The sequence below is a fragment of the Molossus molossus genome, unplaced genomic scaffold (genome assembly GCF_014108415.1).
Source record: "Molossus molossus isolate mMolMol1 unplaced genomic scaffold, mMolMol1.p scaffold_m16_p_9, whole genome shotgun sequence".
Classification (NCBI taxonomy): domain Eukaryota; kingdom Metazoa; phylum Chordata; class Mammalia; order Chiroptera; family Molossidae; genus Molossus; species Molossus molossus.
The window spans coordinates 33,476,424-33,494,177 of NW_023425403.1; positions in this window are offsets into that span (position 1 = coordinate 33,476,424).

Sequence of the window (17,754 nt, forward strand, 5' to 3'; positions counted from 1 at the left end):
ATCACCCTAATGTGTGTTGGTCCCCATGATCCCTCAGTGGGAGAAATAGACAAGTTTCACCCTAAAATAACCTTCCTATAGCCCAGAAGAAGGGAAATATTTTTATAAGAAAAAAAAAATAGTGAAAACTTAGGAAATCAACCTTCTAAATAAGAGCCACAGAGGAACCTGTTCCTGTAACACAGGGTTGGCAGGCTGCTCACTCATCAGATAATCGATCTTAATCAACATAAATTCAACATAAATTCCAACTTGCTTTCTCCCATGACTCAGAGGTTTGCATATACCTAGAATTTGCCTATGTGGGGAAATCCTTTCAAACCGTACAGGCCTGAAGTATTAGACAAACAACAACAGACTGACATTTTAGACTGCATGCTTTTTACTTTTTTTAAAAAACTTCTGCAATTTTAAACCACATGATAGCGGAGGAATTTATTTTCCACATATAAAACTGTGTTGTCCTAACAGTTTTTCTGTGAAAGGAAACGAGGCAGAGTGAATGGAGAACTTCTCCCTTTGTGAGCTGCTTCCTAGCTCTGAATAGTCCCTCAGTCCCTCGGCCACGCAGAAGCTGGACGTCCCAGCAGCCCCCAGCGCCAAGAACCAGCCCAGAGCAGTCAGCAGCTAAGGTTTTAGTGCACAGATGCGCGGGTTCCAATCTCATCGTGTTGCCTTCAGCGTGTTCCCAAATCCATCTGCTCCGCAGTTTCTCATTTTGTAAACTATGAGCGATCATACTACTCCTTTCCTTGCGTTTTAGTAGGAATGAAATAATTATCCTCCACAACAAATACTAGTGAGCCTGCTCTCTGCCAGACATTGCGCTAAGAGCTGGTGCTGCGAAGCTACTGCCTTGGAGAGAGAGCAGCGAATAGTTGAGTGGGAGGCAGGAACTTTCTGTAGAGTAACACACCCACTCAGATCTCAGATGGGGCCACCCTTGCCTTGATATTTACTTTCTTCATGTATTCTTCGATTCTCCACCCACAATTAAAAAACATCAGTTTATATGTTTGTAACTACATATATCCCTTCTGTAAAAAAGAAAACAAGTACATCTCCATCAGGAGCTGCTCCGTGCAGGTTCCCGCACGTCCGCAGGTGTGGGAGAGGCAGGTGGCGGCTGCGCCCTGGGCCGGATGGAATCAGACGTGCGGGGCACCATCCCGCTCCTCCAGGAGCCCCAGAGAAGAGCGACTCCCACACACCCGCCTTCTCGGTGGAGGATTGGGGAAGAAGCCACTTCTGTCTCATGTCTTCTCCCCGGTTGAGATGACCCATGTTTGCCCCATGGGTCAGTGTGGCCCGTGGCCCGTTTGCTCTCCCGGGAGCTCCAGCTTGCAGACTGCCAGCCTTCTCCTGCTCGCTGAGCCTCCCTGGGGAAGCTGCACCCTCGAAGGGGCGGGCAGAGGGGATGCAGCTGCAGTCATTCCGCTCCTCTGTCTGTGACAGTTTAGTGAAGACTAAGAAGTCCAGTTGGGTCTCAAGGCCAGTATGTGCTCTCTAGCACAATGTCACCAGCTTTGTTATCTAAACCAATCACGTCTCTTTCTCCACTGGAACAAAATCCGAAAGAAAGTGGCCTATCATGAATGGGCCCCTCAGAACTCTGGGCTGTAGACTCCTTTCTGCCATCTACCAGGTCTGCTGCCTTGGGTAAGACATCTCACTCCCTAGACTATCTGTAAGAATGACAGTTCATTAGCTTCCCACAGCTGCTGGAACAGACTACCACAAATGTAGTGGCTTGCCACAGCACACATTTATTATCTTACAGTCTGAGCACCTGATCATCATACAGGGCTAAAAAAGTCAAAGTACGGGCCGGACTGTGGTTTTTTGGAGACTCTAGGGGAGCGTCTGCCTTTTCTGGCTTCTAGAGATCACCTGCGGTCCTTGGCTCCTGGCCCCTCCCCTGTGTTCAAACCCAGCAGCGTGAAATCAGATCCCTCTTTGACTTTGACTCTCTTGCTTCCCTCTTTTCAGGACCACGCAATTACGTGGGATCCACTGGCTCACCCAGGACACTCTTCCCATCTCAAGATTTCGAACCACATCTGCGAAGTCCTATTTGCCATGGAAAGTTACATACTTAAAGTTCAGGGGATTAAGCAGTGGACATTTTTTTTTAGGGAAGGAGGGTGGGCATTGTTCTGCCTACCACAGATATTTTGACTGGATAATCTCTAAGTTATTTTCTACCCTTACACGTTTGTATTATTAATTAGGTTTATAATTCTGACTCAGTACTTTTCAGATTCTCACTTTCTCACAAAAATATAGCTTACCTCATACCCAAAGTTTTTATGTTATCATCTCACATCTTAATTTTTATATCACTTTCTCTTTATTCTCACAGCAGCAAATGAATAACTATCCTCCCCTACATAGGTCCTTAATTCTCTATTTAAGCTCAATATTAGAAACAACTCCAGCTTCTAATTTCTTTAAGCATATTCTCTTGTTTAAGTTGGAAGTATTTAGCCTTATACACTATTTGTAGTTCTAATTTTATGTTCTGCTGATGTTGTGTCTTCTCAATCCTACTTATTCACAAATGATGGGAAAAAATAACTTACCCCACCCCCAACCACCACCGATCCCTTCCCAATGCTGTAAGGGTACTTTAATCTAGTTAAATCTCAAGGATTACAAAATTATATAAATTTTATTTGGAATTATCAACTGGGTTTTAGAATCAGGTATATGAGGTAGCATATATTGTGCCATTAAATAAATTCTTATAAGACATTATAGCAGATCTTTACTATTCTGAAGACATTTGCAGAGTGCTTCTAGAATTTGCTATTTAACAAGAGTGCATTTCCCTGTCACTATTCCTTATCACATTTTTTTGTTTTACCATAAAATCATCAAATGGAATTTCATAAATGTCAACGTCTGTTTCTTTTACTTATTCTGACTCTTGTCATCGGGGAGTACCTCAGTATTCAACAACTGTGTCCCTGGTGTTGTCTTGGCTGACAGAATGCTCCTTTCGCTGGGAATGAGCAAAGGAGACGGGATGTGCTGGACATCGTGGTATTTTATCAGGTCTTTATTTAGGTACTTATGAAGAAGGTGATGATTGCTCTTCATCCAAAAATGATCTCACATTTAAGTGCCTACTTACTTCCGCTAATAGTAAGGTAATGAAGGGACCCACCCCTCAAAAGATTCTTTGAAAATGTAGCAACTGTGGTGATGACTAAATTTCTTCTAGTGACAACCAAAACAGAAATTATTTTCTCTTTACTGTGAGAACACAGTTTTCAGAACTGTTATTATTTATTTGTTTTTTTTTTTTTTTTGTAATCCTCACCCAAGGATATTTTTTCCACTGATTTTTAGATAAGAGCGGAAGAGAGGGAGAAAGAAAGAGAGAGAAACATCGATGTGAGACAGACACATCAACTGGTTGCCTCCCTCACCACCCTGACCAGGACAGGATCGAACTTGCAACCCAGGTGCCTGCCCTTGATCAGAAATCGAGTCCATAATCCTTGGGTCCACAGGCCGATGCTGTAACCACTTAGCCAAACCAGCCAGGGCAATTTTAAGAACTTTTAAATAGGGCTTGAATTTCACTACAGTTCTTCAGAACTGCTGTTATTTGGGACTAATTCTAGCAATTCCTATGAAAATGATAAACTGTTGAGGCCAGAATAGAGACTGTTACTAGCAGTGTGTGTGTGTGTGTGTGTGTGTGTGTGTGTGTGTGTGTGTGTAGCGGTGGCAGTGGGGGTTGGGGAGGGCATCAGCTTTGATGTGTTAATTGCATGGGCCCTTCTGCTCCTAGTCTTCTTCCTTAAACTTCGTGTGAAATCAAGGTAAATGTCACATGATAGGCATCCTTGCAGGGATATATTATATGGAAAGAGGGAGGACTGTTTCAACTATTTCCCTTAATTAGGACCACTCCTAGGGTTTGCAGAGCCCCAGGCAAATATTTATTTTTTGCAAGGTTTGTCTTTATATAAAAACTATTTTAAAAAATGTATTACAACATTCATGAGTTTATGTATAGTGCCTTATGGATAAAGATTTAGAGTAAAAAGTAGAGAAGAGGTACTGAGGTATTTGTTCATTGTCCAGTTGGAGCACAGAAAGATTCTCTGTAGTGTTTCGATACGACCTTTTCCTGCTCAGACCCAGGCACCATTTCTTCATGTTCTTCACTGGTAAATGTAATCATTCCCACCACAAGAATAAGGCAGCAATAATGCTACTACAATGCCATGGGATCACATTTGTATTAAAACAATGTTGACCTTTTTGCCTCTGAAACCATTTATTCCATTTATTTGATGCTGGTTGCATCATTGCTCATGACCTATGTCATACACCCTGCTGCCCATCCCCCTGCCCACAAACAGTGGCTTCCAAAGACTCTCTCAAAGGTTGTTATTGGGCTTTGCTAATGATGGCCACAGATACAAGTCTTATTCAGAGCACATGGAAAATGTGAACAGCAATTCACCTTCTGGTCATGCAGAATTTATTGTAGCATAAAAATAGAACAAATATATCTTCCAACCATCTTATCACTTGAATTCTTTAGGCCATAATCACTGCATTCCTAGATCGTGACATCTTTTAATGTTGACAGTCGCCAGCAGAAAGATACACAAGGGGCCATGGAAGGGTAAGAAAAGTGATTCCTACAGGGAAAGTGTGTTCCAGCCAGCATGACTTAAGCTCAACCCAGAGCACATGCTGTCACCATGTGGATGGGATGGGCTCATTGGTATTGGGGAGCAATGACTGTCCCAGGAAGGGACAGATGTGACCACCCTGGAGGACTGCCTGCCACCCGATGCAGAGCTGTGAAGGGCATAGGTGGCCATCCTGGGTGCCAGCACTGGCATGGACGGGTGCACCAAGTAAAGGATGCCAGCACCACCCACCATCCTTAGGTGCTGTAGACTAAAGACTATACCGTGGTCAGCATATGCAGAGGATCCACATATATTACTCAAACCCGAAAGTTGGCCCAACACTTGAATTTGTTCTTTACCTGATATGAATAAGAATTTATACAAATCAGTGTGTCAGTAGTACTATTCTGGTGACCTAAATACTATGCTGGATAATGAGAACGATTCAATTGCTTGTCAGGTCACCTTCCTGGAACCCTGTCCCAGCTACAGAACCTCAGGACCATGCATAGGCACAAGTCTGGAACTCCTGCGCCATTTGGTCAACCTCATGCTTGAGGGAGGTAGATTAAGAGGGCTAAAGATTTGGAGAGCACCTCAAAAGGAAGGAACAAAAATAGGGGTCCCTGTGGGTTCTGAGCAATGCTTGGGCACATAGCCAAGATGCTTGTGGCCCCATCCCAGGCACAAGAGGGGAACTCGGAAGAAAATATTGAAGATGCTACTCCAAAGAGCAGAGCCCCCTGAAATGCAGCAGGGGGTCCCACTTCTTCGAGTCTAATGACCTCATATGATAATGGATGTGGGCAGGTAGATGATTATACTGATAAGTGTATGAACTCTCATGTATTTTACTATTAACTGGCTGGTCGCGTTTTCTTTTTGTCTCCCATATATTATCCATTCGTCAGACAGCGACTGAATACCTTTAATATGACCACCAGGGCCAATTTATCCTTTAGGTACCAAGGTCAACACTGCTTTTGGGAGCTCAGAACACTGTTCTAATTGCTTTTACAATCACAAGAAAGAAATTAACTTTTAGGTCCAAGACAATGTTTTAGTTTATAATAATAATCTATTTGTCTTTATACTAACATAGTCATTCAAATAACTATAGGTATGTAGTTCTGTATTTGTCTTATGGAGGAAAGTGTCTATAAAGGCGATGGGGCCCAGAGCCCGAGAAAGTCACAATGTAGTCGTGGTGGCCAGCACTGTTCTGGGAGCCAGAGATGCAGCAGTGAGGGGGAGGCGGTCTCTTCCCTCTGGTGCTCGGTGCACGGGCGCGGAGGGAGACAGAAACGAACATGGAAAGTTACATTACAATGTAATGCATTCTTCCAGCAGAGGTATGCCCAGGGAACTGGGAGAGACTGGCCGCAGGGTTGGGGGTATGTCTGCAAATTAGTGACGGGTGGGAGATGATTGCCTCGTTTTACTGTACCGTGGAGCCCGATCACCAGTTTTCACCTATTATCCCAGTAATTGATGCAGATGATGATCCATGTGTATCACAGGCAGCTATTAAAGTCAGCTACTGGTAGAGATGTAATTTTTATATTCGTTGCTTTGAAATCTAAGCATCCCATCTGAAAGCATTTTTGAAATAATTGTGAAATGTGTAATAAATGTATGTATAATTTGCTACCTGGCTCTGTGTTCGTGATTACTTCCAGGTTCTTCAAACTATCCAAATCAGTGGTAATCCTAACATAACATATTGAAGCTGTGGAGACGGGAATAGACATCTCCAAGTGATGCCTATTTAAATACAGTACCTCCTGGGGCTGTGATCTCATTACCTCTCAGTCTAGTCCACAAAGAATAACTTTGTATCTTAGTAAGTTCTTGAAATGTCTTACTATAAACAACAACAACCACCACCCTTCTGTACGTTTGTTTTGCCACAATAGATGATACAATATATATGTCTCATTAGTTTGGGTTGTATTTGATAATATCCAAGTTCCTTTAAAACTTTAAAAGTCTAACTTATTTACATTTTATTTAATGGAAACAGGTACTCAGCTAAAGACAGGTACATTATTCAACAAGCAATCAGTGAATGTATACTATTGTGCCCGACTCTGTACCAGACACTGGGGTTCCACAGATAAACAACACACAGTCATATCCTCAAAGAGTTTATAATTTAGTGGAGAATATGGACAAAAAAAGCAATGACTGCCATACTGTCATGCTCACCTTCAACGGCAGATGGACCCTCCATCCAAGCTGGGTTTCGGTTGCTCAGTCCTATGACACCACACACACCTAGAGAGTGTGAAGAGGTTTACTGTTTAGATCATGGAGTTTCCTGAGGCAAACAAAGCAGACCTCTCAAGCAGATATGAAATAGCTTGAGAGCACAGGGAAAGGAGACTGGCTCAGTTTTATTGTGGTTAGGGGGTGAGGCCAGAGTGAGCAGTCCCACACACGGACGGGCTTGTGTGGTTTGAGTCTTCTGCCAGCGCCCAAGGAGGGGCACACGGGCTTTCTTATCAGCTTGTGCAAATGTGGGACACAAAGCAAAGAGGACACAGAGAGGCGTAACAGCTCTCCATCATCAAATGTTACAGAAACGGAGCCCGACTCCACGTTCCAAATGCAGTGTGATGAGAAGTGTTATGTGGGAAGTTTGCAAGGGGTGCTAACCTCTGGTCCGCAGGGTTCAAAAAATTCCCGGAGAAATGTGCTCTTGAGTGAATCAAGAAGCGTGAGAGGAAGAGGAAGAGGATGCTAGTCATGAAGGTCAACTGAGAGCAGAAGGGCATCATGCTTGACACACCAGGGGGTAAGAATACGTAGTCCCTAAACTTGCAGTAAATTTAGATGACAGGGGATATGTAGAGACACAGCAGTAGATGGTCCTGAAGAGTATGAGGTTTGCCCTGGCCGGTTTGGCTCAGCGGTTTGAGCGTTGGCCCGTGGACCAGAGTCCTGGGTTCTAAGGGCACGTACCTCGGCTGCAGTTTGTCCCTGACCCCGGTTGGGGTCGATGTGTCTCTCTCTCTTCCTTCCTCTCTCCCTCCCACTCTATCTGGAGATGAATGCAAAAATGTCATCCAGTGAGGATTAAAAAAAAAGAGTATGAGTTTAGAGCTCCCCTGTATGGATGAAGGAGAATCACCATAAAGCAAAGATTTTCAATGGAGGTGCCACAAGAGTTTTTAAAACATGCAATACCTGACTATTTAGTCAGGGGCACTGACATCTTTCCCTTAGATTATCAAATAAGAAAATGACAACAGCCAACACAGCAATGGCTGTTTGGTGTGAATGAATCAAAATTATACCTATTTTTTTCCTGGTCAGGCAAATAATAATGTATTTTTTTGGTGTGCTGCAGAATTTTAGTAATTAGTTTATGTGTGCCATGAGATGGAAAAGGTTGAAAATCGCTGCCGTATAGTATTAATCAGACCTGCATTTTAGAAGATGACTATTCCATTCAAAAAGCTGCCGAGTTTTAGTAAGAAGGAAAGAAGTAAAAGCCATTATCAGTGAGAGATATATGACTTAATTAGTTAACCTTTTCCTGGTGATCAGTCTTTGTTTAAAAAAGTCACTCTCAAGATAGTCTTAGGTGTTTCTAGTAGGGGGTGTGCAGTGTAGGGAGGGGGAGAGCAGGGGGAGGAACCGTCTTGGTCAGTCTTTTCAAACTGCAGAAATCACTATGTTCTCCCAAACCCTTCTGATTTGTCTTTCAGGGAAAGGAATTCTCTGCGGTTAAAAAAAAAAACCCAAAAAACTGTTTAGGTATAAGTCATCATCTGCCTGGTAGAGAATCACTGGGCTAACACAGCAAAGCCCTAAGAGTGAGTTTCAGGCTTGGGTCCATCTGTCAAGATCACAGACTTTGCCCACTGGGCTGGGTTCGAGGGTGGGAGGAGGTGGGTAGTGGAATGCTTTCCTGGAGCGTTGGAAGCACAGACGAGTGGGCCCCAGTGTGGTTGTAAGAAGAACGGAACACCTAGCTCCAATGCTTTAGACATTTTCCATTTTGTGGAGGAGGACAGAACAAACAATAATACACAGAAAAGAGAGAGCCAAAATTGTCAGGGGAGCCGGACCCTGGAGGAGAGCTAAGCTCCTGATGTGTCCATCACAGTAGAATCCCTACTTCTTACTTTTGACATGAGAACTAAGAGCTCAACCTTCAGAACATCTGAGAATAGGAGACACACACTAATCAGATGTTTGTAATATGTAGTCACAGTTTTCTAAGCAGATTCACTGGTAATGTCTCAGCCAGTGGCCTTTGTCTTATTGTTCCTGTTTCAGGTAGCTCTCCTGGTAATCCTTGCGTGACACTAGACTCCACAGCCATCAAACCATGGGCTCTGTGCTGCTGGAGGCAAAAGAAAAGAGTAATAAAAGTTGGAACTGGTCTGCTGAGCAAAGGCTCCTTTATTTTTTTTTAAAGCAGGAGGGTAGGAGTTAGGGGAGGAGGAATCTGATTAAAGAAAGAAAACCTTCTGTGACCAAGGCAACCAGAAGGCCCCCAAAAGCCTGTGGGAGCTTGGGGGAGAAGGCTGAAGAAGTCCTGTAGATTTGTTACATCAAGATGTTAATGTTTTTAATCAAGGTTCCTAGGTGACCTTTAGGCAATTAACTTATGGTCCAGTTGTCCTATTATGCATCTTCAGCGGATTCTTCTCTTTGTACATGCTCTTCTTTTTTTTCTGACTAGCACTACTAAATTTGTGGTTACGAGCGGCTACATTCAGCACTAATTTAATCTTAGTGCTTAATTCACTTCTTTCTTTTTCCTTTAAAAAAAAATTTTATTGATTTTTAGAAAGAGAGGAAGTAAGAGTGCAAAAGAGAGAAACATCCATTAGAGAGAGAAACATCTATCGGCTGCTTCCTGCACGCCCCCTCCTGGGGACTGAGCCCACAACCCGGGCATGTGCCCTGACTGGGAATCAAACCGAGGACCTCTCAGTGCATGGGACTGTGCTCAACCAACAGAGCCACACTGGCCAAGGCCACATCTTTCTTTTCTACAGCCAATTCAAAAAAGAAGGAAGTTATTTCAATCAAGATTTTATCCTTTTGAGAGAAGAGGGAATAATTTAAATACATGGAGCATGGTATTTCTAGAACCAAGGCTAGTAGCCTACTGAAATGATTATGATCATGTGAATAAACACACTTTTCATTTTTGTTGCCAGGTGCACCCAAAATCAATGTCCATTCAAGTGATTATAATAAGATGGTTGTACTGTTTAAGCAAATTAAAATTTCAAGAGTGTACTTACAACTCTGTGCCTTAATAATAATAGGCATTTTTAAGATCACATGATTTAAGAACAAGGAAAATCAACAATTTGTAGTTAACCCTACAGGTCAAGATCAAAGAAACTCTGAAGTGAAAATAAAACTAGAGAGAAAAATAGGTAGGGAAGTATTTAATAACATGGCATTTAAGCAGAAGAAAACATATTTTGTAACTCAACTTGCTGTGTAACATTATTCTTAAAATATTTCATATTGTACTCTCTCACTCCAGTCTAGTAGTATTTAATTTTTCACTCACTAAATACTTTGTAGGAGATTGGTTCATTAGGAGACATATGGTTAATTGCATATTATCTATGACTCATCAGGGCAAGCCTGTTTTATACTTCTTGGCTAGATTGTCAAGAGCCTAGACTTTGCCCACAAGGCTGGATTCACAATGTCAGAGACTAAATTTCTAAGAGTTAAGTTTTCCAGAGGACATGATTCTCAGGCACAGTGGAAATGCTTAGACTTAGAAAGAAGGAAGATGTGGCCTTCTGCTGCTCCTCTCTCCAGCATTTCTAGACCCTAATTGCCAACCTCCGGGCTGCCAGGTAAATGCCTGAAGATGGTTGGTTCACTTTGCAGCTCTTTGATCTTGTCAACTACAGAACAAAATGAGAAGGAGAGATAACAAATGGCTCTTTTTGGTAAGAAGTAGCCTGTTTTTCATGGCATTGCTCAATGTATTATGAATTCTTTCCCGGGAACAGTGATAGATTTGCACTCAGGTGTTCACACTCTTTCAACATTTTCCCTGTTGCTAACAGGGATTCATGAGTTAGCTTCTCTAAGTGTTGGGAAGGCATCAGTGGCCACATCTGAGAGGGGAACCCTGCAGCAATCCACAACTCTTTAGGGGTCTTTCACCTCATTAACACCTGACTGTAATCTATCCCTCAGTATGCTCTTTTCCTTGACAGAAAAAGTTAGGGAAATGTTCACCATTTCTCATTGTTAGATGTATACATCAGATTTGAAATTATTTTATTCAACAAAGAAATTGACTTGGATTTCCAGAATTGAGTCTGAAGAGAAGTCCAGTCCTCATGAACAACCAGATTTGGGCTCTAGTAGAACTAAAGTTTAACAAAGTGTGACCGTCCCTTCAATAATTCCAAATACATTAATGCTAGGGGGATCTTAGGTGGCTTCCTAAGATATTCTAATTGTTTTGATCATGCCAAATCAAAAGATAAGAAATCCCAAGTTCCTGAAATTCAGATATCTGAAATGCGGTTAATAAAATTATAAAAATAATAAAGGCAATGCTATTTAGTGAAAATGTTATTTATTATTAAACCTCGGTAATAAAAATTGCCATTAATCATATTGAAACATATTGCATTTTGGCCTGTAGCCTGAAAAGGGTTTTCTGTTTTGTTAAGTTTGATATATTTATGTTACATAAATAAAAGCTTAATTAATATTTATTCAACAGAATAAATAGTGCACACCTGGTAATAAATATAATGAACTTTGGGCACATTTCAGAATAGTTCAGCCAGTTTTCTTCTTTGGTAGGTTGTCTTTGCTATCCTTGCCCTGCCCTCTTCCTATTTGAACCTTTCCTCTGTTCTCATTCTAAACACCATTGCTTTCGGTGTTTGAAAAGTGGGAATATTCTGAAAATCTCAAGCCCAGGTATCTTCAGATAAAAGAATAATATTTTCCCAACAGTTATGCTAATATAGTAGTATTACTAAACTTTCTGCTGTTTCAGTAATAAACACTTTGCGGTTTATTTCTACTACAATTTGTTTAGGGAAAGGAGCTATGACATCTGATCACTTGAGTACAGTCTGTTAGGCTGGGGCTGGAGCTTTATTTCTGCTTCAGACCACAGCGGCTGCGAGAGAGTGTGTTAGTCTTCCCTCAGTTTCCCAAAGACAGAGCCTCTCTGATCTTTGTTCTGATAAAGAAGAAACAAGTAGTATGGACTTGCTAACCAGAGACAATTACTTTTGTTGGTTGAACTAAGTACACAGACTATGGTTTCTGGTATAGAAGCCATAAATTAGATTTTATTCTTCTGATGCTGGATATAATTTAATAGTTGCCACTGAATTATGAAAATGAGGTGATTTGATAATAAAAGGACATAGTCTTAAAGGCCCTGTCTTTTCAATCTTTCCCAAAAGCAGAAAGAGGAGAAAGGCATGAAGCACCATTTTATTATGCTCATATACTTTATGGGTCCAGAATTTAGATGGTACACAGAAGAGAGCTTATTTCTGCCTCGCCATGTCTGAGGGCTCAGCTAGGGAAGATTGGGCATGAAGCAAACCACTAGAGACTGCAATCATCTGAAGGCTTCTTCACTCATGTCTGGGCTGAGGTAACTCGAAGGCTTGGCTCAGATGGATCTAACGACCAGAGCTCTGACACACAGGCTTACCACGGACTTGAGCTTACTCACAGCATGGTGGCCACTGGATAGGCAGACTTCCAACATGGTGGCTCTGGGCTTTTAAATGTGCATCCTAACAAAAATGATGGATGCCGCATGGCTTTTTGTGACCTTGCCTTAGCAATCTCAGAGTGTCACCTCTGCTATACTCTATTGATCAGCCCATATTGAAGGGCAGAAGAACAGACCTCATCTCTTGATGGAAGGAGTGTCAAATACTATGGCTATGTTTTCAGACAGCTCCAGGAATTGAATTTTCTCTAATACAGCCTTATTTAGGTATTGTGGATAAGGGTCATGTTGGTTATTTCTGGTTTCCTCGGTTACTCTACTTCTATGCAGTTCCCCCAACTCAGCTTGTGGTGAACATTTCAGCCACGTGAGTGAAGAAGGTGAAGAACTAAATTTTGCTGAGTCCTGAATGATTAAATGGGTCTTCTTTACTCCCACTGAATTTATATCAGCATGAGCCACGCCTAAGCTATTCTGGCACTAAACCTTTATAGAACCCTTTGGGAAACTTTCTTTCCAGCATCACTAAGATTTCATAGAGGGCTTGGCTTGGTTGGCTAATTTCCTCAAAGACTATATATCTTCAACCATTAAATGTGCCTGCCCACGTCCCTGAAGAAATTTCTGAGAGATTCTCTCAGAGTTGTCCGTTCTTCAGAACAGAGTCAGCTGGGATCTAGAGGGTGGAAAATATCTCACACTTATACTTTTGTAATAAATATTATTGATTATTAACATTAGAATAAGAGATTCATGAATCCCTGAAGTGCCAACTGCCTGATGAGAAGGTATGGGATCTTCCAAGAAAGAAGATAACATCTCTGTCCTCCTAGTTTATCATCTTACGAGAACAGCCCGGGGGATGTTCTTAGATCTGCTTTATAATCTCGAGCCTTTGGGTAAAACTATGCTGTTTCTTTGGAAGTCCACACGGCTGTTTTTTAGAGTATTCTTATTATGTTGTTTTGCTTTATGATTTTTTGGTAATTTCAGTCCTTGTTGAATGAGCCCAGGACCTAAGCCAAAATGTGGGTGTGAGTATACTTCAAAATCATCATAAAACATTATTAAAAAAAAAACAAAACAAAACACAAAAAACGCCATCTTATCCCTCTTTCCACTTAATACATTTTTGTTTTTAGCCTTTTCTTTTCACAGGCAGGACTAGCCCACAGAAGCCCGACTGGTGACTAAACGGGTCCAAGACCCTTTTTAGCAAAATGTTGCCACTGCTCCCAATTTCCTCCTGGCTCTGTGGAGTAAAGCCCAAGAGGACAGGTCAGTTTGGGTCCTGACAGGGTAATCAGAAAAGCCCCAACACCAAGGACTCTAACTCTGACATTCACAATCCTCCCAGTTGAGTCAAAACAAAACAGAAAATAGTCCTGTTCTGGTAATCTTAGCTCTGCCCAGGTCACCATCTTGCCTGGCTGGTTTTGTTGATGGCAATGTAATGTGACACAGATTCCAAAGGCGGAACCCTCTCTAGGACCAGGGAGTGGTAGATTATATAACCAATCTGGGGTAGTGTCAGGTTTATCAGTGGCTGATAGCTAACAACTTGCAGCTACTTGTCTTTCTCAAGAACATCTGAAGAGATCTTGTTTTCCATTGTAAGTCAGAGTAAAATGATTCTAAATTCTACACAGTCAAATGAATGCATTGTTTATTAAGATTTATTTTCCATGTAAAATCGATAGTTCACTTAAAAATACATTCCTTAGAAATCTCTTTTCCAGCTATGCATTTACTCTTTGTCAAGGCTGGTAGACAGTGTAGGAAACAATATGTGTAATAATATTCCTAGAATGCTGGGGATGACTGGGTAGAAACATAGATCTACACATTGGTGAATTAGCAAGCTGAATTCCAATTCTATGTAATGGAACAGCACATACAGGCAAAAGGAGACAAAGTGCCCAATATATAGATAACACAAAGTAGAAATTATGCTTCAATAAGTAATGGAGTCATTTATTTCAGATATAGGGAGTCACCAACTCAGCAATCAACACTTAAGATTGAGAGTATTTAGTTCTATGATGCCCTCTGGAAAGGACCTGGGTTTCAGGTTGTGTCTAATAGGGAACAGTCATTAAAAATAATTCCCATTCTTTACCCACCTCAACTCCACTTATCTGTGCTATTTTTTAAGAATGTTATAGACAAAGAGAGGAAAGAGTGGCCCATAAATGGGAATTTGCCCAGATCTAGTCCTAAGGGCCCTGGAAGATCCTGCATTTTTCCAGGATTCTCACTACTTCAAAGGACTGGGAGGTCACATCGAAATCCAGGCTCAGGTGAAAATCTAGTGACCTGAGAGTTGAAGCGTAAGTACATGTCCTCAGTTCTTATTCCTATATTCCTTCCTCTAGGCAGGGAACCAGAGCCCTAAGTTCTTGAGAGCATGCAGGTAGGGAATTATACATTATGAGTTATACATTATGAGAATTATTTTGACCTTAATAAAACCTTGTATTAAGTTAATTTTTAAAATAACAATGACATATTATGTAGGTAGAGAATCTCATTTTTTAAAGACATTGTCACTTCTGTTATCTTAATTAATCAAACCAAACAACTTTGCAAAGTAGATAAAGAACACATTATCCTCATTTCATAGAGCAATTCATTGAGGCTCTAAAAGGATAAATAACTTACACAAGATAAATTAGAAAGTGAATAGCCAATGCACTTTTCCTTAAAGTGCTTTGTAATTCTTTCCAAAGTATGTTCCTTGGAACACCCATTGTGGTGGGCAGCATCACGACCCTTCAAAGATACCTATGTCCCAGTCCCTGGATCCTGTGAATACGTTATTTAATGTTGCAGAGGGTGGTTATGGTTGCAGTTGGAATCGAGGTTGCTAATCAGTTGCCCTGGAAAAAGGGGAATTATCTTGGACTCTTCGTGTAGATCTAGTGTAATCACAAAGGTTCTTAAGAGTGGAAGGGCGGGCAGTAGAGTAAGTCAGAGTGGTGCAGTGTGAGGACCCAACCTGTGTCAGTGGCTTTGATGATGGAGGAAGAGGGCTACGCACCAAGGAAGGCAGATGGCTCCAGAAGTCAGACAAGGCAGGGAAATGGACTTCTAGAGTCTCCGGAAAGAAATGCTGACACCTTGATTTTAGCCTAGTGAGACCTGTCAGACTTCTAATCTACAGCACTGTAAGATAATGTGTGTGCATGTGTGTGTGTGTGTGTGTGTGTGTGTGTTGTGTTAAACCATTAATTCTGTGGTAATCTATTACAGCAGCAGTAGAACATGTACAAAAAGACTAGTGCTGTGGCATATTTTATTTATTTATTTTTATTTTTATTTTTTTTATTAATTAATTTTTGTTACAGATATTTCTCCTTTTCCCCCCAGTGATTTCCCCCTTCCCCTCCCTCCCTGCCCTTTCCCCAGATTGTTGTCCATGTTCACTGTTCATGCATACATGCATATAAGTTCTGTGGTTTATCTCTCCCCCACCACCCCCTCTTTAGGGGATTGTCAGTCTGTACCCCGCTTCCGCATCTCTGGGACTACCCCATTCCTCAGACTGTTATGTTCATTATATTCCATAAATAAGTGAGATCATACGAAACTTGTCTTTCTCTGTTTGGCTTGTTTCACTTAGGATGATACTTTCCAGGTTCTTCCATGTAGTCTCAAAGGATAAGAGATCTTTCTTTCTTACAGCTGCGTAGTACTCCATTGTGTATATGTACCACTGCTTTTTGATCCATTCGTCTACTGATGGACACTTGGGCTGTTTCCAGATCTTAGCGATTGTAAATAGTGCTGCTACAAACATGGGGGTACATATATTCTTTCTGATGGGTGTTTTAGGCTTCTTAGGGTATATTCCTAGAAGTGGGATCACTGGGTCAAATGGAAGTTCAATTTTTAATTTTTTGAGGTAACACCATATTGTTTTCCATACTGGCTGCACCAGTCTGCATTCCCACCAGCAGTGTACTAGAGTCCCCTTTTCTCCACACCCTCGCCAACTCTTGTTGTTTGATGATTTGTTGATGGCAGCCATTCTGACAGGTGTGAGGTGATACCTCATTGTTGTTTTTGCATCTCTCTGATGATTAGTGATGATGAGCATTTCTTCATATGTTTCTTAGTGTGGCATATTTTATTAACAAGGAGTTTCTAAGACAACAATATGCTGGTCAATGTTTAAGAACCAGCTTTCCAGAAGAAGAAAAAGAAGCCTTATCAGTGTTTGTCAATTTCCAATGGTATATATATTCCCATCATGGTTGATTTCTAACTACTCCTACCATCCTTGACCTCAGAGCCCCACAATCTCTCATGAGCTGGTACAGGCACCTGCCGCACGCCGCTGGAGGACACTGGGAAACCGCATCCCTAGATCTTTCAGAATTTCACTGTGCACATTAGAGTTGTCATAGGTAGCCCTTCAGAGGAAATATCTGCCTAATTCCACCAACTTATTTGACAACATTCTTTTCCCCTGGATGGTAGACATTATGTGGAAACCTGGAAAGTCGGTGACAGAAGAGTATCAGCCCCTCCACCTGCTGTCTCCCAGCCTGGGTTTTTTGCACTCTACCAAGCCATCTTCCCAGTTTGTGTCTATATTTTCCTTTTTTTCTCTTATCCATCTCATAATAATTGGGGATGAGTCCAGGGGTAATAATAACATAAGAGAAACCAGTATTTGTGGCTAGCCCTCATCACTGACTACTGGCATTGCCGGGCAAGGCAAGTAGCAGCAAGCAGCTGATAAAAATGAGTTATATTGACATCAAAGACCTACTGACTGAAGATCTCTTCTCTTTTGCCATAATCCGTCCAAGTTGTCAACTGAATGAGGGTCACCTTGCTTCAAAGAAGCAGCTTATGCGTGCTGGGTGTTAGTGTAATAGGATAAATGACATTTGCCCTGTGACTACTACTTCATATAATTCCCTCTCATAGGCTTTTCAGATGCTTGGGGGAATCTTTTGATAATGATTTAATTTTTCTCCTGAGCTTGTTAACTCTGCTTATTAGTGGCAGAGGGGTGGGGGGTGGGGTGCTTTAATCTTGCTAATTAAATGCATTTCTGTCTCTTCCTGTTTAGATAATTTCTTTTGGATGACTCAGTCTCTTTAGGGTAAATGTTCAGTCTTTCAGATTTCTCAACCGTTTCCCTGCTCCTTCCCGAGATGGTGTCATATGTCTCGGGGTTGGGGGCCAGGGGAGATCATGTAATCCTGTGGCAGTGGGCAAATGGGGCTTTTATGAATGCAGGTCCTTGTTCTGTGTGCCGTTCTCGGGCTCTGTGGTGAGGAAGTTAGTCTGTTTGGCTCACTGGGGTCTGCTGACATGTGGCTGGCTCCATGTGGCCTCTAGGGAGATCATGCTGATACCCACACCTGA